The 23,433-nt window shown below is 41.0% G+C and overlaps 1 long non-coding RNA gene across 1 annotated transcript in view; it reads right to left on the bottom strand.

The window, feature by feature from the left end:
* Positions 1 to 17,987: 17,987 nt before the first annotated feature.
* The window catches only part of LOC132532686 (uncharacterized), a 39,646-nt gene continuing 34,200 nt past the window's right edge, over positions 17,988 to 23,433 (bottom strand). Inside the window, exons 3-4 of the long non-coding RNA XR_009544592.1 lie at positions 19,966 to 20,054; positions 17,988 to 18,275 (exon numbers count right to left, since the gene is read on the bottom strand). This is a non-coding gene — a long non-coding RNA (uncharacterized LOC132532686). The remainder of the gene's footprint in view (positions 18,276 to 19,965; positions 20,055 to 23,433) is intronic.

Here is a 23,433-nt window from a genome sequence, read left to right on the forward strand (position 1 = left end):
TCTTCCACTTTCTCCTCCTCCTTCTCTTGAAATTCCAAAAAAAAAAAAAAAAAGGGATAAGAAAAGTGGACTTGGAAGATTGCTCAACACTAAAATAATGAGTGCATGAGACCCTGGGTTCAATCCCTGGACCACATTAAGTACATATATATCACTTATATACAAATATAAGTGGCCTAGAAAGATATCTTAGTGGTAGAGCATGTGCCTCACATGTGCAAGGTCTTGGGTTCAGTTCCCAGCACCACATGACAAGGCAACAAAGATAAAACTAGCAAGACTCCATAGATGGTGGAGTTAACCACAGCCAGTTGCCACACAGTTTATCAGAGGAGGTTGGGTGAACACACACGCAGGTATCCGTTGCTGGGACAGTGTCAAGTGTGCGCCCCTAAACGCCCCAAGCTTCCAGGAGTATTTATTATGGTACAAATAACAGGTGGTACTGGTCACATCCATAAGGAAAAGCATCTTGTGGGCCCTCCCAGGAGCTTGTCCTCACCAGAAAGCAGTGATTGCAGGGAGAGCCCCAGTTTCTGAAGGGAGGCTGGGGGTATCCTGCCCTGCCACTCGAAAAGGACTGGTCCTGAAATGAGTGCAGCCTGCAGTGTCCCTCAGATGTTACCATGAGCTATAAGCTCAGACCAGTAGGGACTTAGAGGCCACACAGGCTCTGGTGATGTGTGTGTGTGTGTGTGTGTGTGTGTGTGTGTGTGTGTGTGTGTGTGTGTGTATGCCCTGGAGCAGGTGGATGCAGGTTAATAGTTAATTTTAGCCACAGATTTTTTTATTTCAAGAATGGGAGCTACTCCCTGCCCTAATCCAACTTTTTAGACATTTTCTCCACTCTGACACCATTCTCTCAGATAATATTCTCATCCAATCTTGGTCTCAATTTAGGTCATGTCACCTTCCAGAAACCAAGGTACAGATGCTACCATGACTCCATTCTGACTTCTCTGGGCAGAAGACCTCAGCAACGTGTCCTGGACCCTCACACCTCCAGAGATCCGGTCCACTAGGGAAAGATAGAAATGGACTGGGGGGTATGAATCGACCTGTCAATGCCCATGCTCAGCAGAGGAGCAATTACAGAGGTTAGAACTCCTACTTTCTGCTCCCCATAAACAACCTTGATCCATACTTGCAGCTGGGGAGAAGTGATAGGATGAGGATAAGAGGACTCTGAACTCCAGCTCTATTGGCACCCAGAGAGAGAAGGAAAAGGAGAGGGACATATGGAGGTAGATATGTTGTCATGAGCGGCCTAGAGGGGAAGAAAAGACTGAATCAGAAAAAAAAAAAAAAAAAAAAGGTAGGCAACCATGTATAAATGTGGATAGATGGTTGTAGAGAAGATGGTTGGCCCATGTCTACAATCTTAGGGTAACTGTGATGGATTGCAGTGGGGAGACTGAAGAATCAGAACTTTGGTTGTGGGAATGGTGTGGATTCAAATCCCTGTTGACATGTTATTCTGTAATATAAAAATAAATTAAAAATAACAAGTGGTTATACATCACACAGATAAAGATCAGAATACACTTCTAAGGGGAAAAACATAGGGTAAGGGTCCTTAAAAAGACCGAATGTCCTTCCTTTCTTCCTCTTCTCTCTCCAGGTCTTGATGGAATTAGTTTAAAGCACTCTAGTCAACTTCCGCTAACATTCCTCTCCCTCTGGAGGTATGGACCAGGATTCTGTTGGGGTGCAGAAGATGGGAGTTATGGTTTCTGTAATTGCTTTTCCCCTGAATATGGGAGTTGGCAGGTGATCCACACCCCCAGCCTGTTTCTTCTGTCTTCCCCTAGTGGGGTAGGACTTTGGGGAAGTGAGGTTCTGGGACACATTGCTGAGGTCATGTGTCCAGAAAAGTCAGGATAGAATGACAGTCATGTCTTCAGGTTGGTGGAAGAAAGACATTAAGAACTATAGCAGGGCAAAACAATAAAATTGAGCAAGAAACAAAAGGTAGGAATAGAGCAGATGAGCACAGGGATCTTAGCATGAGAGACATTAAGAAGTCTGTTTTAGGTATGTTCCTAGGGGCCAATGATTTCAGTAGCTTTTGTTTGAGTTTAATAGGTAACATGCAAGTGGACCAAAAATATTGCCTGGTGCAGGCTCGCTTGGCCCTGGCCATTGGGAGATGGATGTCCTGGGGGCCATGGGGGAGCTCAGTGTGTCGAGGACAAAGTCCGCAGGGAGATGAGCAGTCAGCCCTGGGAAAGCCTCAGTGGGATAACTCATTTATTGAAAGAAAAAGCAAATAAATATAGGCCAAAACTCAGGGGGAAGGTTTGGGATATCCATTAGTCCAAACACAGAGTAAGACAATGCATAGTTACATTTTGACCTACAGGCTATGTGATCATAAGTAAAAGGTTACCATACAAGGTTTGGTCACAAGCTTTACAATGTACCTTTTTCTGGAGGTCAATCGCAGGCACTTTAGGGCAGCAGGGGAGAGGAAAAAGGAGACAGTTTGAGCAATCAGGATGTTTGCTGGAGGTTTTAAAGTTAACATAGTAATTCATGGCTTTTAATTAAAGTAGGAAAGGGAGGGAGATGACATGTGTAGAAAGGTGCCCATGTCTGGGGGTCCAGCGGTCATAAATTCCAGAGACTGGGAGAGCCAGCCCTTGTCTTGACCTGAAGGGAGAGTTGGGGGTGAACCTGCTCGAACCTCATGGAAACAATGGCCTGGACTTCCCGGGACAGTGGGCCCCATTCCTCAACAGCCTGTGGGTGGGGCTGGGGTGGTGACACACCTGGTTAAGTGTGCATGTTACCAAGTACAAGGACCAGAGTTCCAGCTCCCTCTCCCCTCCTGCAGGGTGTCTGCTTCATGATCAGTGAAGTAGGTCTACATCTTTCTCTCCCTCTCTCTATTTTCTCATTTGCAATTTCTCTCTGGTCAATCAACTAAAAATTAGGAAAAAAAAAAAAGGGGGGGAAGGGAAAAAAGGCCTCTGGGAGCACTGGATTCATAGTTCTGGCACTGAGCCCCAGTTGGTATCAGAGTTGAGAATAGAGACACAAAGCTGGATGAGGACAGAGTAGCTCCTAAACTTGAAGAAAGTATATAAATCCAATTAACTGTTTACTCCATTGATCTGACTCAGGGATCATATATATTCACAAGCACCAGCACCAGTGTGATTTCTGAATGGTGTAGGAGTGACTTAGAAAGGAAGAAGCGTGGAAAAAGAAATGGACAAGTGTAGATAACTATAGATAGTTACAGAAATAACAATCAGTCCATATCTGTGACCTTGAGAGAACCACTGCAGTTTCCAGTGGAGGGAATGGGGACACAGAACTCTGGGGGTGGGAATAGTGTGGAGTTATACCCCTGTTATCTTATAATTTTGTAAATCAAGATTAAGTTACTAATAAAAAAATAATTTAGACAAAATTTTTAAAAACCTGTCATTATCCAATGTCATCACAACAGGTGAAGCCATAAGATGCTGAGTGTCAAGGGAGTCAGGTGGTAGCGCAGCGGGTTAAGCGCACGTGGCACAAAGCTCAAGGACCAGCATAAGGATCCCGGTTCGAGCCCTGGCTCCCCACCTGCGGGGGGGGGGGGGTCCGCTTCACAGGCAGTGAAGCAGGTCTGCAGGTGTCTGTCTTTCTCTCCCCCTCTCTGTCTTCCCCTCCTCTTTCCATTTCTCTCTGTCCTATCCAACAACGACAACATCAATAACAACAACAATAATAACTACAACAATAAAAAAAACAAGGGCAACAAAAGAGAATAAATAAAGAAATACATATTTTTAAAAAGATATTGAGTTTATTCCAGTTATGCCACGTATAATTTCCAAACCCTCAGGCCAGCTCCCAGACAGCAGAGTTCTGGGTGATTCACACATGGCTAGTAAAGTCTCTTACATATCCAGACTGCCCCCTGAGAGCAGGGTTATTGTAGTAATAAGACAGCCTGAAATGCAGTCCTCATGGTATACTAGTGGAAGGAATGTACTGGCAGGCAAGCAGCATATATTCTACAACCAGCGGGATTTCTCTTAACAAGTATCAGGAAGTCTGGGATCAGAAAACTTCTTCAACAAAACTTGGCCCAGAGATGTAGCTGAGAGTAGAGTGTGTGGCTTTCTTGTGCAAGGACTTGGGCTCTATTCTTGGTGCCATATTAGATACATTAATTAATACCATTTTTAATCTTTGGTTGTCACTGGAACTGCATTGTCCTAGGTCAACTTTCTAAGATAGAAACTGCAAGATAATGACAGAGAGAGAGACAGACAGACAGACAGAGAGGAAGAAAGACAGGAGACGGGAGTAGAGAGCATAATGGTTATGCAAAGTGATTCTCATGCCTGAGGCTCCAAAGTCCCAGGTTCAATCCCCGAAAAGAAGAGAAAAGAAAAGAAAAGAAAAGAAAAGAAAAGAAAAGAAAAGAAAAGAAAAGAAAAGAAAAGACACCACAGCACTGGTGCTGCCTTTAGTGTTATGTGGACTGAATTGTTGTGTGGACTTGCTGAATCCTGTATATAAAGAAAAAAAAGCAGGTACAATATCCAGGTAAATTACTTACTGACCCAAATGTTTTGTTTTACACACAAACACACACACACACACACACACACACACACACATATGTTTTTTTTTATTTTTACTTTTTAAATTTACTACCTTTATTTATTGGATAGAGACGGTCAGAAATCAAGAGAGAAGGAGGAGATAGAGAAGGAGACAGAAAGAGAGCCGCCTGCAGCCCTGCTTCACCACACGTAAAGCTCTCCCTCTGCATGTGGGGATCAGGGGCTCACACCCGGGTCCCTGAGCACTGTAACACGTGCTCACACGTAACATCAGGTGCACCGCCACCTGGCCCCTTTATTCTGGTCTAGGAATGTAAGGCTAGTATGCTTGGCAAGCATTCTAAAGCTGTATCTGTTTCATACTGCAACTTGCACCTATGATGAAGTCATTTTATAGTTTGTCATTTTTTTGTTTTTTTTTTGTTTTCCCTTGAAAATAAAACTCTTTAGAACAGCCTGACCCAAGTGGCACAGAAATGTAAATAAAAGTGATTGAATATTTCTCTCTTTACATAAAACAAATATTTAATCAGACTACATACTACAGTCACCTTTCTCACATTCAATGTAGTAATGTTAACTTCTTTTAAAGGCAATCCAAAACTCAAAGCCTACTTCTGAAGCAAAAACAGCAGTGTAACTGATATCCTATACATTTATATCTGTCATATTTCTCTAAAGAAAGTATGACTACAAGATAAGAGTATGTGCTCTGTGACTGACACATACATCAGAACAGACTTACATAAAATTTATCTTCATTTTGCCCCAGTATCTGCTGGGTGAGTGAAACTCTTCTGGGTCATGTGTGAATGATACATAGAGACTGACAGGTTCTCTGGTATCAACTTGGCCTTTGGTCAGCCTCTCTGTTACATGACTGACCCTTCTTCATCCTGCTGTCATTTGCTTTAAGTAAGAGCATGACTGGGTCACTTGACTTTCTCTCAATTATAACAGGAATGAGTAGTCTACTGGCAGCCTGGTTCATGAGTCAATTTTAAGAGCATTACTACTTTACATAATACTCTTGACCTCTCAGAGTTGGTAGTTTGAGCATAAAGGTTGCCAACGCATGCTTGAGTTTTCCTGAGACAGTCAACAACTCCATGACAGTCTTTCTGGATTTAAGTTTTGCCTAGTGCCTGCAAGTTGGTCATGAGACAGTCAGGGGGTTGAAAATACATCGCCTGATGAGGTTTTTCAGATTGATAACGAAAGGATAATAAGCAACTATGTGACCCCGGTTCCAAAGTCCAGGGTCCACTCGTAAGTAAGTCCAGCAGCTCACTCTCCTAAGTCCACAGTTTTTCCCAGAAACCAAAGTCAGGAAGGAGGCCACTTTCCAAGCTAAACCTGAAAGATTATAATCAACACGACGGTAAGTCAAATGAAAGTCAAGGTTGCCCAAGAGAGCCATGAGACAGTCAGAAAAAGTCCCTGCTGTTGGCTCACACTGGAACAGAAAATACCTCTTGGAGAGCGGGGAAGCCCTGAAGGAAGAATGAATAGGAGTCACGCCCGAATCCACATGTTACAATGGGGTGTTGATTTGGACCCCCAGTTTAGATAGAGAACAAGGATTTCTCTATTGTTTCTTGTTTTGTTCATTTCTTCCTAGAAATAGGAGTAGTTTATCTGGATCCAATGAATCTATTGCATCACTGCTCTTTGAAATTGCTGATGGAAATTGGAAGCTTCCATTACAAAGATGATCCTGCTGGGGGCAACATTGAACCTGGTCTGGGGATGGCTTTTCTCCAGGCCCTGGCTTTCCTGTGCATGACACCATGACCTTTGCAGACAGGGCTTCCCTGTCCTTAAAAGGAAAAATCCAAGCGCATTGGAGAGCTGGACAGAGACAGTGGAAGTATGTCTTCAACAGTTCCTGTTTACTTTCCTGAAGACAGAAATAAGCCCCACTGTTAAGTAGTTGTCATGATGCACGTTATCACTAGAATTAAACACTTTCATGAATCAAACAGCCCTAATGTCACAGACAATCTAATATCTACTGAACTAATGAAAGTATTATTCAATAAATAATAAAACACACTGTGATTTGTGCTTTAGAGTATATGTGTACGGTATAAATGTTTAAATAGAGGTGGTGAGCTGGGCAGAGAATATCTGGACATTTTTAGAGCATTCTACAATGTTTAGGGGAAAACAGAAGCTTAGTTAAGAAAATGTGTTAGTGAACCAAAGAGCAGATAGTGATTTTCTAAATTTTAAGGGGAAAGCACTAGTAACTGTAAATGCCCTCCTCATTGCAGACTTCCATCTTGGGACAACAGTGCCTGCCCTAGTAACTGTATAATACTAAAACTCTTGGAAGCAAATACAAAACCATGGGAAATACTCATACTTAAATAATTCTTTTAAAAGAAGAAGAAGAAGGAAGGAAGGAAAAGTGAACAAAGAAAGAGGAAAAAAGGGAAAGAGAGAAGAGGAAAAGGAAAAAGAAAAGGCGGCAACAGATGCAAGCCAGAGAGCTAATTCTCAGGTGGAGGCAAGAAGGCAGGACCAGCACGTAAGCGGTACCGATTAGGGGCTGGGTGGTGGCGTGCCTGTTAAGCGCACATAACACTAAGTGCAAGGACCCGGTTCAAACCACCATCCCCAATTAGAGGTGTCTGCTTCACAAGCAGTGAAGTTAAAGTGAAGGACAGAGCGGCCCGCAGGTGTCTATCTTGCCCTCCCACTCTGTCTCCCCTCCCCTCTTAATTTCTCTCTGTCCTATTGAATGAAAAGGGGGGGGGGGGGAAAGGTTGCCAGAAGTGGTGGCCTGCACCAAGCCCCAGTGATAGGAGACAAAAAAAAACAAAAAAAGAAAGGTAGTAGATTGGATATCTAGTATTGCCTCTATCAAATCTGAACAGTGTTCAGGGCTCTTTTTCTTTCTCTCTCACAGATATATTAAAAATATATTAAACAGGGCCAGAGTGGGATCATGCTAACCAAGCACCACCTAACTTGCATGCAGATTTCATCAAGACTGTCGTTCCAGATGGGCTTAGAATTAAAACACTTAGAAACAAATATAAAGCCTGGGGAAATGTTCATACTTACATTGTTTTTAAAAAAAAAAAAAAAAGAAGAAGAAGGAAGAAATTCCACTTTGGGGAAAGGCTGCACAACAACTCCAGTGAGGTTAGACATTCAGTCTTCACAGGACTTAGTATTTTCAAAAGAGCCTCAATACAGGACCAAACCTGCTGGGGTTCCAACCCAGAAACTTCATTTCAGGTCAGCTTTGTCTCAGATTCACAATAGAAAATATATTTTGATTTTCTACATATATTTATTTATTAAATATACATATACCAAAGATATATCTAATATGTTAAATGTTCATTATCTATTTATTAAATATACATTTATGTTTCCTATATTATAAATAAATGCATATCTACCAAATATATATTTACCAAGTATTGGGTTGATGATGAATTTTTTCCATAAAAATAAATCACAAGTTCACTGACAACCATTTATATACTGTATATTATGCGATGCCCTAGGCAGAGATTGAAATTAAACAACCCAGGTAACATTAAATATTGCCAAAAAATATATAGGGAATCTCAAAAGTAGTAAAGGAAAAGTTTCTTACAGATTGAAGTGAGCCTGTGAAGTTGAACATGGGCTGTAGCTTGTTACACTGGAAAGACATAATCACACCAACTTTTTATTTATCATTAAATCATTAAGTTATTTATTTTTTTCCACCAGGCTTATCACTGAGGCTTAGTGTCTACATACCTCCACCATTCCCAGCACACTCCCCCACTTCCATTTTCATAAAGGGTAAGAGACAAGAATAGAGATACGAGAGGGAAGGAGAGATACCTGTGACACCTTCTACTACTTTTTTATTTATTTCTTTATTGGGGGATTAATGTTTCACATTTTGTGCATGCATAACATTTCTCCATTTACCACGTAACAGTATGTGAAGCTTGAAGAAGTCGTGTGAAGTGAGATAAGTCAGAAATAGAAGGATGAATATGGGGTGATCTCACTCGCAGGCAGAAGTTGAAAAACAAGATCAGAAGAGAAAACACAAGTAGAACCTGAACTGGAGTTGGTGTATTGCACCAAAGTAAAAGACTCTGGGGTGTGGGGAGTGGGGTGGGGTGGGGGGAGTAAGGTCCTGGAACAGGATGGCAGAGGACGAAGTAGGGGAATTCTGTTATGTGGAAAATTGAGAATTGTTAATATGGAAACCTTCTACCTTCTCATGAAGCTTCTCCCCGAAGGTGGGGACCAGGAGCTTGAATATGTGAACGGTGATGTGTGTACATGACTGAATGAGCTACCACACAGCCCGCTCATCAGCTTGTATGAAATAGGGGGAGGCTTCTAAATTGTGATCGTGAGTGAATGGAGAGACTTCTCAATGTCAGGTTTCCTCAAGTCCCTAGAGCCAACTAGGTAGCCTGGTCTCTTTGGGCCCATGTGTTTATGTGGTCCTTTCAACAACTTGACTTGAGACATTCAGTTTCCAGAACTGTAGAACAATAAATCTGAGCTGTATAAAGACACCCAGGTTAAGGCGTTTTGTTATCGAAACATTGAGAAATGACTATAAGTACTGTTGACCAAATCTTTGGTCTTCGGTTACCATATTGCCTTGAAAATGTTCTTGTCCCCAGGGCTTCTATATAATATATTATCCTAGAAGTCACGCTGCACTTCACAGGACTATGTGTTATCCCTGACATTCTCATGCCACTTCTTCTTCTTCTTCTAGCGTTTGCCCTTCTTCCGTAGCCAGTCAATGGCTTTGAAAGTGGACTGGGATCCATGTGGATTCAGTTGGCTAGGAAGGATCGTCACTTTCCCCAATGAATGGGTACTCACGGGATGCACCACGAGAAGGTCGATCCAATGCATCCCCTCATGCCCCTTGAGACTCCTCAAGTAACCCCTTGGTCATGTCTTCATTATCACCAGTAGTTTAGAGTCTAGCAAGTTTATACCTACCATGTGACTCTATTTGAAACTCACAGTCTATCTACTGGTTGTCTTTCCTTACAGAACACAAAACTCAGTACTGTTAGACACCTCATCCGGCACTTCAGAGTTAAATTCAGAGCTAACCTTCCTTTCACTCAGACCTTACAGGCTACAATATTCCTAGTCGTTCTATAGTGAAGCCCTTGACTGACTCTGCTTTTATAATATCCAAAGAATATGAAATGCACATGACTTCCCATCCTGGAGATGAGCTTGAAAAGTCTTGGAAACTATAATTGAGTTGCCATATTTTTTTTTTCCTTTCTTTTTTCCATTCCTTTCATTGCATGACAAAGAAGTAGAATAAACTTATACCTCTTCCTCCTGTCCTTCTGACATTCCTCTCCTAACACTTGTAGTTTATTTCTTTCATTTGAATGGTCTGTACTTTCATTTTAATAAATGTTTCTTGCTTTGCAAAATGATAAATAAAATAATTTGTATTCCCCAGGATTGCTTTGAAAAGGGCCTCAAAACAGGACTAAGCCTTCTCTGGCGGTAACCCAGAGGCTCTGCTGGTTGAGCTATTTCCCAGTCCTACAATTTTTTTTTGAAAAATATTTATAATGTGGCAAACTTACTGTTTTGATCAGTACTGTTGAAATTTCCCAATATATTACAGTATGCTAGAGAGTAGGCAAAAAAAAAAAAAAAAAAAAAAAAAAATCAATGGACCAGAAAGACCAAGTCCAACAGATGCAGTTAAGTGAAAAGAAAAGAATGCACAGCTCTTTATATGGTATCGCTGTGAGAAGCCCTATCTGAGTATTCACGCAAAGTAAGAAACTGTAAAGCAGCATTTCACGATGTGGCTTATAAAATGCTTCATTTATAATCTGCCAGGTTAACTTGTTAAAAGTAGTTGACACAGAACCAAAGGATTACTGATTAACGTGCCTTGACTGTGGGCCCTGAACTCTGTTTAAAAGAAAGAGAAAGGGAGTCGGGCGGTAGCGCAGCGGGTTAAGCGCAGGTGGCGCTAAGCACAACGACCCGCATAAGGATCCCGGTTCGAGCCCCCCGGCTCCCCACCCGCAGGGTTGTCGCTTCACAGGCGGTCAAACAGGTCTGCAGGTGTCTGTCTTTCTCTCCCTCTCTCTGTCTTCCCCCTCCCCTCTCCATTTCTCTCTGTCCTATCCAACAACAATGACAACAATAATAACTACAACAATAAAACAACAAGGGCAACAAAAGGGAATAAATAAATTAAAATTTAAAAAAAATTAAAAAAAAAAGAAAGAGAAAGACAGATTCAGAGTATGGATTGACCTGCCAATGCCCATGTCTAGCAGAGAAGCAATGACAGAAGCCAGACCTTCCACCTTCTGCGTCCCACAATGACCCTGGGTCCATACTCCCAGAGGGATAGAGAATAGGAAAGCTATCAGGGGAGGGGATGGGACATGGAGATCTGGTGGTGGACACTGTGTGGAGTTGTACCCCTCTTATCCTAGGGTCTTGTCAATATTTCCATTTTATAAATAAGTAAATAAATAATTTTAAAGGAGCATACTAAAAGGCTGAGTGCATATTAACTTCGAGAACTACTACGGGTCTGTATAAGATCGATACATTTACCACATAAGTGTGAAATTTTCTATAAAATAAAAATATACCATCAGGAGTCAGAAGAAAACATAACAATGTTATCAGACAAAGGGCTGAAGAGCTGTTAAGTCCATGGAAACTCTGTGTGTAAGAACCTTTGGTGGACCGGGAGGTGGCACAGTGGATAAAGCACTGGACTCTCAAGCATGAGGTCCTGAGTTCAATCCCTGGCAGCACATATACCAGAGTGATGACTGGTTCTTTCTCTCTCTCCTCTTTTGAAAGAAAGAAAGAAAGAAAGAAAGAAAGAAAGAAAGAAAGAAAGAAAGAAAGAAAGAAAGGACCGTTGACTCCAGAGATGGAAAGTTATAGGGACGGAATTTGACAGTGATTACAGAAGAAATAAAGGGGAAATAAGTAGACACAAAAGTTGCTGCACAATAAAATGAGACATCCTTCTCAAATTGAGAAAGATTTCTTAAAGAGTTATTTATTGGTTAATAATAATAATAAAGAACCAAAGCATCTTTCCAGTACATGGGGTGCCAGGAATTGAACTCAGAATTTCACACAAGCAATTGCTGTGCCCTCCTCAATCATTAAAAAAAAAATACTCTAAATATAATGACTAGTGTTGGCAAATGCACTTTTTCCCTTCTGATCTTCTTTATTATACTTATTTCTTTATTATACTTATTTCTTTATTGGATAGAGACAACCAGAAAGTAAGAAGAAAGGGGAGACAGAGAAGGAGAGGGACAGAGAGAGACCTGCAGCTCTCCTCGCCACTCACAAGGCTTTCCCCCTGCCGGTGGGGACTGGGGGCTTGAACCTGGGTCCTTGCACACTGGAACATGTGCGCTCAACCCATGAGTGCCGCCACCTGGCCCCTCCCTTGTGAATACTATGTGAGATTTTCATGTGATTTAGTTTTCTTGTGGAGCTATTGGTCATATAAACCAAGTCTCTAAATCTTCTTGATTCTTTTGAAGTAGCTTTTGCACGCTTTGGTAATTATGTAGAGAAAAATACTCAAACCTGTACCGAATTTTGATGAACAAATACAAACAAGAATTAATCCATAGCTCTACATATAACAGTGAAAAATGAAAATAACCCAAACCTTTCAAGTAGTATAGTGTTTCATAAATCATTTAATAATCTGAAAGCTTCTCATCATATCATTTTATTTTTTCATCATTTCAGTCTAAAATGAAAATAGCAAGGCATAAAGTGTTTCTCAGATTTATGATTCCAAGTAAGACCTCATCTATTTTTAGAAAAGGTACCAGGAATATGATTCTTAGAGAACTATAATAACATGATAGTTTCAATTTTCTTCATATCTTTTTTCTTCAAAGTAAATATGTTACTTCACCAATAAGAAAAAAAATTGGCTAATATCTTTTCTCAAAAAGTACTGACTCACTGTAAAATATCATTTGAAGATTTCATTTGGAAGTATATGCAGCACAGTTACCCATATGCATAAAATCAGACTTGCTTTTCATAGTTTTTTTTTTTCTCGGGTCAAAAATTCAGATAGTGCTGGAGACGAAACTGTGTTCCCTGAAAAAAAAAAAAATCACTTGTTGACATGCTCGCCCCCAAAGAAGTGGTACCTGGAAACAGGATGTTTACATGAAGAATCAAGGGGCAAAGAGGGTAAGAAGGGTGGAGACCTACTGCATCAGGAGCAGTGGCCTTAAGGACATTGATGCATTGACGCCCTCACTTAGATTCCCGACTGTCAGATCTATTAGAAATAAATTTCTGTTGAATGTCACTGAAATTAAATATCTTGTTATGGCGGTCCAACTGCTTAAAGCAGAGGTGTTTGGGCTTTATTTTATTTTATTTTATTTTATTTGTATCGGTTTATCACTCTGATTGGTTTTATTTATTTATTCCCTTTTGTTGCCCTTGTTTTATTGTTGTAGTTATTATTGTTGTTATTGATGTCATTGTTGTTGGATAGGACAGAGAGAAATGGAGAGAGGAGAGGAAGACAGAGAGGGGGAGAGAAAGACAGACACCTGCAGACCTGCTTCACCGCCTGTGAAGCGACTCCCCTGCAGGTGGGGAGCCGGGGCTCGAACTAGGATCCTTACACAGGTCCTTGCGCTTTGCACCACGTGCGCTTAACCTGCTGTGCTACCACCCGACTCCCTTCTGATTGGTTTTAAACCTGTTGACTATGGGCCAGGTGGTGGTGCACTTGGTTGAGCACACATCTTACCCACAAGGACCCGGTCAAGCCCTAACTCCACACCTGTGGTGGGGTTGGGGGGTGGGGGGCAGGAGAAGAAGCCTCACTAGTGAAGCAGTGCTGCAGGTGTCTCTCTTTCTTTCTCTCTTTCTTGTTCTCTCCTTGTCCTCATATTTTCTCTGACCTGTCAAATGAAAAGAATATATATATATATATATAGATATATATAGAGAGAGAGAGAGAGGGAGAGAGAGAGAGAGAGAGAGAGAGAGAGAGAGAGAGAGAGGGAGAAGAGGGGGGAGAGTCCCCAGCCTACAAATTTCTCTGGAGCTCAAGGAAGCATGTTAAATGAAATAAACCACAAAATAAGAACAAATACAAGATGACCCCACTTGTAGAAAGAACATTAAAAAAATAAATAAATACAAGATCAGAAAAGGGTAACACAAGGTAAAACATGAACTGGATTTGGAGTATTTCAGCAAGTGAGGGACTCAGAAAAGACGGCAGGGCTAACCAGCGCCTGGAGCAGGGAGCACTGAGTCCTGATAGATGATGGTAGACAAGGACCTATGCTGGGGGCGAGAGTGTTTTGCAGACGCCTATAATGGTGAAATGAGAAGTTTTACCCATGTGTTAACAGTCGTACTATAAACTATTAACCCCCAGTAAGAAGATTTTTAAAAAATAAATAAATAAATAAATAAATAAATAAATAAAAGGGAAAAATGGTTATCAAGAGTGATGGGTATAGGCACTGAACCCCAGTGATAACCCTGTGACAATTAAAAAAAATTAGCGTGTTCAGCGGGGAAGCAATGACAGAAGCCAGACCTTCCACCTTCTGCATCCCACAGTGACCTTGGGTCCATATTCCTAGAAGGATAAAGAATAGGAAAGCTGTCAGGGGAGGGGATGGTGTTGTTTTCGACGGGTTATGTTGTTTTCGCCCGACTGGCTTCATGGGCGGGTAACAGACGACCAGGGACTCATGGTTGAGCTGCAGGCAGTATCTCTTTATTCATGCAGGACGCAGCACAATCTAAGACGAGTTAAGTTAAACTCAAAGTACAGTACTGTAAAACTCACAATGCTGTCTTTATATACACTTGCCAAGTAGGGTGGAAACAGGATGTGACATAGAGAGGGTGGAGAGAAAAGTGACTGGTGAAAATCAGAGTGTGACAAAGAGGGGGCAGATTAGGCGAGAATCCTATCACTGAACCACAAATGCCCTGGAGGGAGGGTGGAACTTGTTAACAGTGGTTATGTAAATAGAATGAAGTGGTTATGTAAATAGAATAGTGTTAAGCAGGGGGGATTTAAACCAAATGAAACAGAAGGGGTCTCATGCATACCAACAGGATGGGATATGGATTTCTGGTGGTGGGAATTGTGTGGAATTATACCCCTCTTATCCTATGGTCTTGTCAGTGTTTCTATTTTATAAATATTTTTTTAATCTGAAAAAAAAAGAAATGTGAAAAAAATTAATGTAACAATCAACAAACATGTTGATTAGTTTGCAAAATTCAAATCTACTTACCAATAAGCATTATACAGTACTTTTGTGGATAAGAAGAGAAACAGACTTTTAAAAAGAGTTTTACAGGCTGAGTGGTGGCACACTTGGTTGAAGGCACATACTCACATATTACCATATATTACCATAACTCAAGGATGCTAGTTCAAGACCCTGCTCCCCACCTGCAGTAGGGGAGCTTCTAGGACAGTGAAATAGTGAGCAGATGTCTCTCACCCTCTCCCTATCTCCCTTGCCACTGTCAATTTCTCTGTCTTATCAAATTAAAAATAATTAATAAATGAATATTTTAAAAATAATAAGTATCTTGAGAGAAACATCTTGCAACAGAAGGGTCTTCTTAGAATGAAACACCATCCATCTGGATATATTCTATTTACATATTAAATAATATATCCATATTTTATATGGGATAGAACTAAAAGGTTCAAATGCATGGACAACTTCTTTTTTAAAATGATGGTTTTATTTATTTATTTTTCCCAACAGTGAATCTTTGAATTGTGATTGTTGGCTGAGAGGTGACTCAGTAAAGTGTAAGCTTCACCTGCATGAAGCCCTGAGTTTGATCCCCAACACCACTTTCTTGGGAAACCAAGAAAGACAAAGTACTTGGAACTCCATGGATAACAGAATAGAATTTAGTGTGTCCTCTCCCTCTCTCTCTCTCTCTCTCTCTCCCTCCCTCCCTCCCTCCCTCTTGCTCTCTTTCTGCCTTTCTCTCAAAATAAATAGTTGGAGGGAGAAGACATGTAGAAATATTTCTATTCCCTTTCATTCTACTTGAACGTTCACTGTTCAAATCCCTGATCAGTAAGTATAATACATCACCAAAGCTGTTTTCCTTTTATGTTGTTCTTGATCATTTCTTTGTTGTCCTAATTGTTTTATTGGGGAATATTATGTTTTATAGGAAAGTTGTTGACACACGGCTGCAATTGGTTAGCTCCCTGAGGCCCATGTCTGCACACTACTCCATCACCTATGTCAGTTCTTCACTCCCGTTGTGCACTAGGTTTCCAAAGTCTTCCTCCTCCAATCTCTTCCTGTCCCAGAAATCTTTGCTTTGTTGCTAGATACCACACCCAGTTTGCTTTCAACCTGGATTTTCCCTTTCTTTCTCTGTTGATGAACCTATTGAGGTCATCAGGTATTTGTCCTTCGCCTGGCTTATCTCAATGCAATTCCTTCAAGTTCTATCCAAGATAAGTCAGAGGGGATGACTTCATCATTTATTACAGCTGTGTAGTATTCCATTGTGTATAAATACCGCCATTTTCTTGGCCACTCAAGTGTCGTCAAACATGGGTTTTTTCCAAGTTTTATATATTGGAAACTGTGCTGATAGGACCATAGGTGTAAATACACCTCTTTGGATAAGTGTTTTTGGTAAATCCCCAGCAGAATTGCTAAACCATAGGATAGGCCCAGTCCTTGTTCTGGTGAATCTCAAAACTTCTCTCCTTAGGATTTGAACCAACTTGCATTCTAGTAGCACTGTAGAAGGAAGGGTTGCCAAAAATCATCTCTGTCCTTCTGATGTATGACATTTTCTTAGCTGTGAAATGGATTCTCATCGTTGCCTTTATTTGCATGTCTCTGGTAACCAGTTACTTGGAGCATTTTTCCATATGTATGACTGTTGGTCATCTGGATATCTCCTTTCGTAGATATTCTGTTGATTTTTTTCCTAATGTTTAATGGGGCTGTTTTTTAAAATTATTTTTATTGTCTTTATTTATTGGATAGAGACAGCCAGAAATGAAGACAGTAGGGTGAGACAGAGAGGGAGAGAGACAGAGAGACACCTGCAGCCCTGCTTCGCCACTTGTGAAGCTTTCCCCCTGCAGGTGAGGACTGGGGGCTCAAACCCAGGTCTTTTTGTGCATTGTAACATGTGCGCTCAACCAGGTGCGCCACCACCCAGCCCCTGGTCATTTGGTTTTGTTTGCTGATATATACATATATGCTCTGTCTGGTATATGACATGCAAAGGTTTTCTGTCATTCCGCTAGGTGTCTTTTTATCTTGATAATGGTTTCTTTTGCTGTCCTGAGTTCCATTCATTTATTTTTCATTCCTTTTCCTTGCTGTCGGGCTCAAGTCTTCAAATATGTCTCCAAAACAAATTATCTTGCAATGTTCTGCTATTGTTTTCTTCTCTGTATTTGATGGTTTCTGGTCTAACTTCTCTGTCCTTTATCCGTTTGAAGTTGACTTTTACGTGTGGTGATATGTGGTGGTCCTATCCCATTCCTTGGCATTTTCAACCACATTTTTCCAGTACCACTTGCTGAAAAGACGCTTTTGACCAATAAGTTATTAAACACTAGCAAACATGTTTTTCAAGTAGGCTATCCCCATAGGCTATTATGGGTATTTATGTAAATCTTAAACAGTAATATCATGGAGCTGGGGAGAGAACATAACGATTATGCAAAAGACTTTCATGCCTGAGGTTCTGAGGTTCCAGGTTCAAGCCCCACCACCCCACCATCAGTGGTAGCTGAGCAGTGCTCTGGTCTTTCTCTCTCATAAAAATAAAATATAAAAACTGATGTCACATATAACAGACTAGGCACTGGTGACATTAGTTCCTTGACATGGCTTAAAATTTCCTTTGTCTAATTTTTAAATCAGTGCTGCAATTTGTGGTACAGCAAGCAAGATGCTATCTTGACAGTTCTTTCAGCCTGGACCTGTCTACTTTGTCGTGAGCCAGAATCACAGCTTCTGCACAATGATTCTAAAAAGCAGAGTCCTCTCTGACCTCACCTGTCTCCTCTGACAAGTAGACAGATTTAGCTTGTTCAAGGAAAGATAACCCCTCTTGCTCCTAGCTTGAAATGAAAGCATGTTCTTCTTCGGAGAGGCTAAAAGAAGAGTTAGGTGCAAGACAGTATACAAAAGAAGAGTACTGGGCTGTAAGTACTGTACATTTCCTGTGGGTCTTCCTGCCATTTTTATGCCAATTGCGGTTAGTTATGTTTTGAGTGATGATGGCAACAGACTGCATCTCCTCCACGCCTTGCTCTGAAATTCACTTATTTTGAGAACAGTAACAGGAATTAATGCTTCTTTCTTCCATTTACTTAACAAAAATATGGACTGTCTGTTGATAGCTTTTTTGTGTGTTTTTTTTAGACAAGAATATCAAAGTGTGGAGTACAGGAAAAATATAACAAAATCAATTTTACTAGAAGAAAAAAAAAAAGAAAGAAAATGCAATGATCCAACTACTCTAATGGACAAAGCCGGCACTTGTACTAAGCCTCTTCAAATGTCTTTCTGTCATACTTAGGTTCTTGTGGCCTCAGGGGAGTACAAAAATCTACCACCCCAAAAATATGTCTTTGACAAAAGGATTCATCTCGTGGGAGGAGCTCTGGAAGTAGAATGAAATTTCCTTTCAGATAAAATATTCTTCTAGAGAAGATCTAGTCTACAGAGAGCAAATTGTAAGCTTTCATGTTTCTATCATACTATTTTTTTTTTTTGTAACTTTAGTTTTACTGACCATTCCCTTCTTTGTTCTTCCTTTATTCTTCCCAATCTCCTGAGTTAGAAAGCTTTTAAATAGTGTCTGACGACTACCTGAGAGTTACTCGGAGTTTCTGGGTCTCTCCCCAGGTATAGGAGACACGCAATTGTTATTGGATTGTTAATAGATTGCTTTTCTTTTTTCTTACCAATCTGCTTGTTTATTTGCCCAGTCTTGAAGATGGTTTCTTCTAGTCTCCGCACAATACTAGAGAATCATTAAAGACAAGAACATTTTAAATGTTTCAAAACTTTAAAACTACTACCCAGGAGTGTGTTTTAATCCTTTTATTGTTCAACTAGAGCACTACTCAGCGCTAGCTCATGATGGTGTCAAAGACAGAACCCGGGACCTGAGACCTATTAAAGTTTGAGGAGTGAAAATCTGTTGCATAACCACTATGTTATCTGCTTCAGCCAGGCCCAGAACTGTGTTTAAATATTAGAAAGATTCTGTTGGGAAAGGGTGTGAGGCTACCTTGTTGAACCAGCTATCTACCGCATAGTCAGACTTTTCACATGAAAGAGTGAAAAGTTATCTTAGCTCCTTAAGTAAAGGAAGAAAATACTTTGTTCTTGGTTTAGAAAAAGATGCTTTAAATGTAATGAAAACTTAAATGTGTGCATGAGAGAGGAAACTCGTGTTAAGTCTTGACAGTTGTACTATTATTCTCAACTAAAGATATTTAAAAAAAAAAGAAAGAAATGTGCATTTCCAACATTAAAGTCTAACAGCAATGTCTTTACTCTTTCTGTTTATAGCCCTTTTTTTTTTGCCTCCAGGATTATTGCTGGGGCTCGGTGCCTGCACCATGAATCCACTGCTCCTAAAGGCCATTTTTCCCCCTTTTGTTGCCCTTGTTGTTGTAGCCTTATTGTGGTTATTGTTGTTGATGTTGTTCGTTATTGGATAGGACAGAGAGAAATGGAGAGAGGAGAGGAAGACAGAGAGGAGGAGAGAAAGACAGACACCTGCAGACCTGCTTCACTACCTGTGAAGTGACTCCCCCGCAGGTGGGAAGCCGGGGGCTGGAACTGGAATCCTTAGGCCGGTCCTTGTGCTTTGCACCACGTGCGCTTAACCCGCTGTGCTACCGTCCGACCCCCCCCCCTTTATTTATTTATTGTATTTTATAGATAGAGGCAGAGAGAGTGAGAGAGACAGAACATGAGAAAGAGACTCCAGAACCATGGGAGTTAGACTCTGACCTGGGTCACACACAGGGCAACCCTACCCAGCTGAGCTGTGTCACCAGCCTCGTTCATGTATTTTAAAATCGAATACAACCTAATATCCACTTAGGTTTTCTTTTCTTTTATGCAATCTCAAGTGAATAAAGGTTAATTTTCTTCCTTCAGTAGAGACTTTAGTAGCTGTACTGTGATCAGTTTCACCTGACATGAAATCTTTCCCTGATAACCACAAGAAGCTGGAGCTGATCGGTCTTTCTCAAAACAGATGTGTAAATAAGAGGGAGGGTCTGGGGGTATTTCCCAGTACCTGACCTAAGAGAGAGGACTTCACATTCACATACTTGTGTATTCCTTTTCTTCTTATCTTTCTCTTACGCAACTTTCTGCAGTGCTGGCTGCAGTAGAAACTGTCCGGAAAAGGCACTGTGATCTGTTTAGAGATATTGAAAGAAAATATTTTTTAAAAGATTTTCTATATTTATTCATGAGAAAGATAAGAGGAGAAAGAGAAAGAAGCAGACATCACTCTGGTACATGAACTGCCTGGGATTGAACTGGGGACCTCATGCTTGAGAGTTCAACGCTTTATCCACTGTGCCACCTCCTGGGCCACCTGAAAGGAATTTTTAAACGTGTAAATATGGTATTGTTTAACAATTGTGTAAATCATTCTTCCTACTTTTAGATGTCAGAGGTTCTCCTGTCACTTTCCCAGCTACCAGTTATGAGTGTCCTGCCCTTTGCCCCACTCTCTTTCTCTCTTCCATAAATGAGTGATCTTTCCTGACATTTAAGAGAAGCAAATTGTAATTGTCTTAACAAATATGAGGGTTCTACCAAGCCTGGCTTATTAATAAGGGGGGGGGGAGTATATAAAAAGATTGCAAAAGTCAGAAGGGTTCTTTTTATCACTTCCTCATGCTGAAAACAGAAGCGGAAAGTATGACACTCATAACAACTTTAAAATGAAATGGTTCCAGTTTCTAACTCTACCCCCAATAAATGGAGATAAAACAACCTGAATCTACTTTTTTCTGGATACCAGATGTAAGCCTTCCACCTCAAGTTCGATGGCATTTCTTTGAATGAAAATATTCTTTCTCCCTTATGGCTTAGCCCCATGGGTAAATGGAGAACTGGCACAACTGGTTCTCCGACTAGTGAACTATAAAACCTCCGTGTGCTATTTACTACATTAGGGGATAATAACATTCTCGCTCTCCCTCTCCCTCCCTCCCCCCTTCTCTCTCTCTCTCTCTCTCTCTCTCTCTCTCTCTGAGCACATGGTTTTCTCTGACGCAATGACTGTGGGCTCCTGCACACAGGACCCCCCTGGCTTTTCCTGTGTTCTTTCTTTAAAGCTTCTACCTGGCCCAGATGTCATGTGACTGCATGTGCAGCAGCTTTGAAGCTTTTTGTAACATCAATAAATTGTGTCGATGCTTATCTCTCTACTTCTCTGGATTCTAGCCTCCAAGATGACCCTTTTGAGATGACCTACTAAGATAAACAATGAAAGCAAAAAAACAAAACAAAACCAAAAACAACTGTTCCAGACCATTTGAATGGGTCGCATAAGAAGGAAACTGAGAGGGTCCTTCCTCCAACAGCGTCCAGAGTGACTGTTTTCCTGTGCTTATTTAAATTATCTGATTTACGGTACTTATTCAAAGCAAGCATAATTTTTTTATTCATTATGTGATGAGAGCTCCAAATATTAATACAAAATATGTATCTTTTCTTAATGAAGGGATTTTTGTTCCTGTTTATATTTTTAAATGTTTCTGTCCTTCTGTCCTTTCTGGAAAATATAAACACATCTGTGGCATAGTTCTTGTCTCCACACTGACTTCTCAGCCTTCTCACTCTCCTTTACTTATCCTGCCAGGCTCTTCCTTCACTATTCCTCCTCAGCAAATATGTGATGGACAGATCGGAGGAGTAAGTGCAGGCTTTGTGGTTTTCAGTCACCAGCCCTGACTTAAATGCCCTTGAAGGTTTTCTCTAACACGCTGACTAGCCACTCTGACTAGTTAGAATAAATTGTAAAAGTAAATAACCTTTTCCTTTTCTGGCTCGTGGGCCTCTTGCACATACAATGCCACTGTTCATGGGCTAGACTTTATATTTTATTTGTTTATTTATTATTATTATTTTAATATTTATTTATTTCTTCCTTTTTGTTGCCCTTGTTTTTATTGTTGTAGTTGTGATTGATGTCGTCGTTGTTGGATAGGACAGAGAGAAATGGAGAGAGGAGGGGAAGACAGAGAGGGGGAGAGAAAGACAGACACCTGCAGACCTGCTTCACCGCCTGTGGAGCGACTCCCCTGCAGGTGGGAAACCGGCAGCTCGAACCGGGATCCTTCCCTGGCCCTTGTGCTTTGCGCCACCTGTGCTTAACCCACTGCACTACCGCCCGACTCCCTATTATTATTATTTTGTCTTTCACATACCTCTCCACCATGCAAGGAGCTTCTCTTAATGATAATGTCATGACCTTCCCCTCCCAATCCCCCGCCACACACACACGCGCACACACACACACACATACACACACACACACACACACACACACACACACACACACACACAAACACTCACGCTGTGTTGGGGCTTCAAGCTTCACATGGCACATAATTTACCAGGTGAGCATTCATTCTGCAAATAGCCTTTTTAACATAATGACTGACAAAAAAAGAGAGATGGACTTCTCTTTGACGTAACAGCCTGGGTTCGGGTCGTGGCTTAGGGTGAGAGTTCTGTTCCACTCAGTCAGTGAGGAGCCCAGCCCAGAGTAAGGGAAGCAATTCCCTCTTTAACATGTGATTTCACCACTATTTAAGTTCATGGGAGGAAGGAAAAAACTAAAGGAGAAACTATGCAAGTTGTAAGCAGAGTTTGAACAAGGTCCATCACTTCCAATGATACTTCACTGCAGAGAGTTTAGCCTTACAGGCATAACTGCAGAGGGGGCAGGCAACCATAGCCTGTGATGGAGTAACTTCACTTGAGTTTGGACTGTATCTTAGAAAGTTGAAGAAGGGGAGTCAGGCAGTAACGCAGTGGGTTAAGCACACGTGGTGTAAGGATCCCGGTTCAAGCCCCTGGCAGGGGAGCCACTTCCCAGGCGGTGAAGCAGGTCTGCAGGTGTCTACCTTTCTCTCCCCTTCTCTGTCTTCCCCTCCTCTCTTCATTTCTCTCTGTCTTATCTAACAACGACATCTATAACAACAACAATAATAACTACAACAACAAAACAATAAGGGCAACAAAAGGGAAAATAAATAAATATTTTTTTTAAATGTTTTTAAGTTGAAGAAGTAGGGATGAGATTTTGGTGGGCAATTTGCAGTCTCCACCCACCCTGTCAGGCCATTTATGATCATACTGGGAATATGAAGATGAGATGTTGGTCCAAGAATAAGTTTCTTGGTACCTTTAAAGAACAGTCCTATTTCTATGGCCTGCACTAGCCATCTGCAACACAGCTTCCTTTGCTCAATACAGTACTAGGGTTCTCGTATGAACTGTTTCATGCCTTCATTTCACAGATGTGTTGTGAAAATTAAATGAGAAACAACACTTGAGAGCTGCTTGAAAATTTTAAAGTGCTGGAAACTTAATATTTTTATTTATTTAGTATTGGATAGGCAGGGAGAAATTGGGGGTGGAGAAAAAGAGGAAGAGAGAGACAGACACAGAGAGATACCTGTAGCCTTCCTTCATCACTCATGAAGTTCCCCTCTACAGATGGGGAACAAGAGTTTGAACCTGGGTCCTTGCACACTGTAATGTATGCGCTTAAT

The sequence above is a fragment of the Erinaceus europaeus genome, chromosome 14 (genome assembly GCF_950295315.1).
Source record: "Erinaceus europaeus chromosome 14, mEriEur2.1, whole genome shotgun sequence".
In the NCBI taxonomy this organism is placed as follows: Eukaryota; Metazoa; Chordata; class Mammalia; order Eulipotyphla; family Erinaceidae; genus Erinaceus; species Erinaceus europaeus.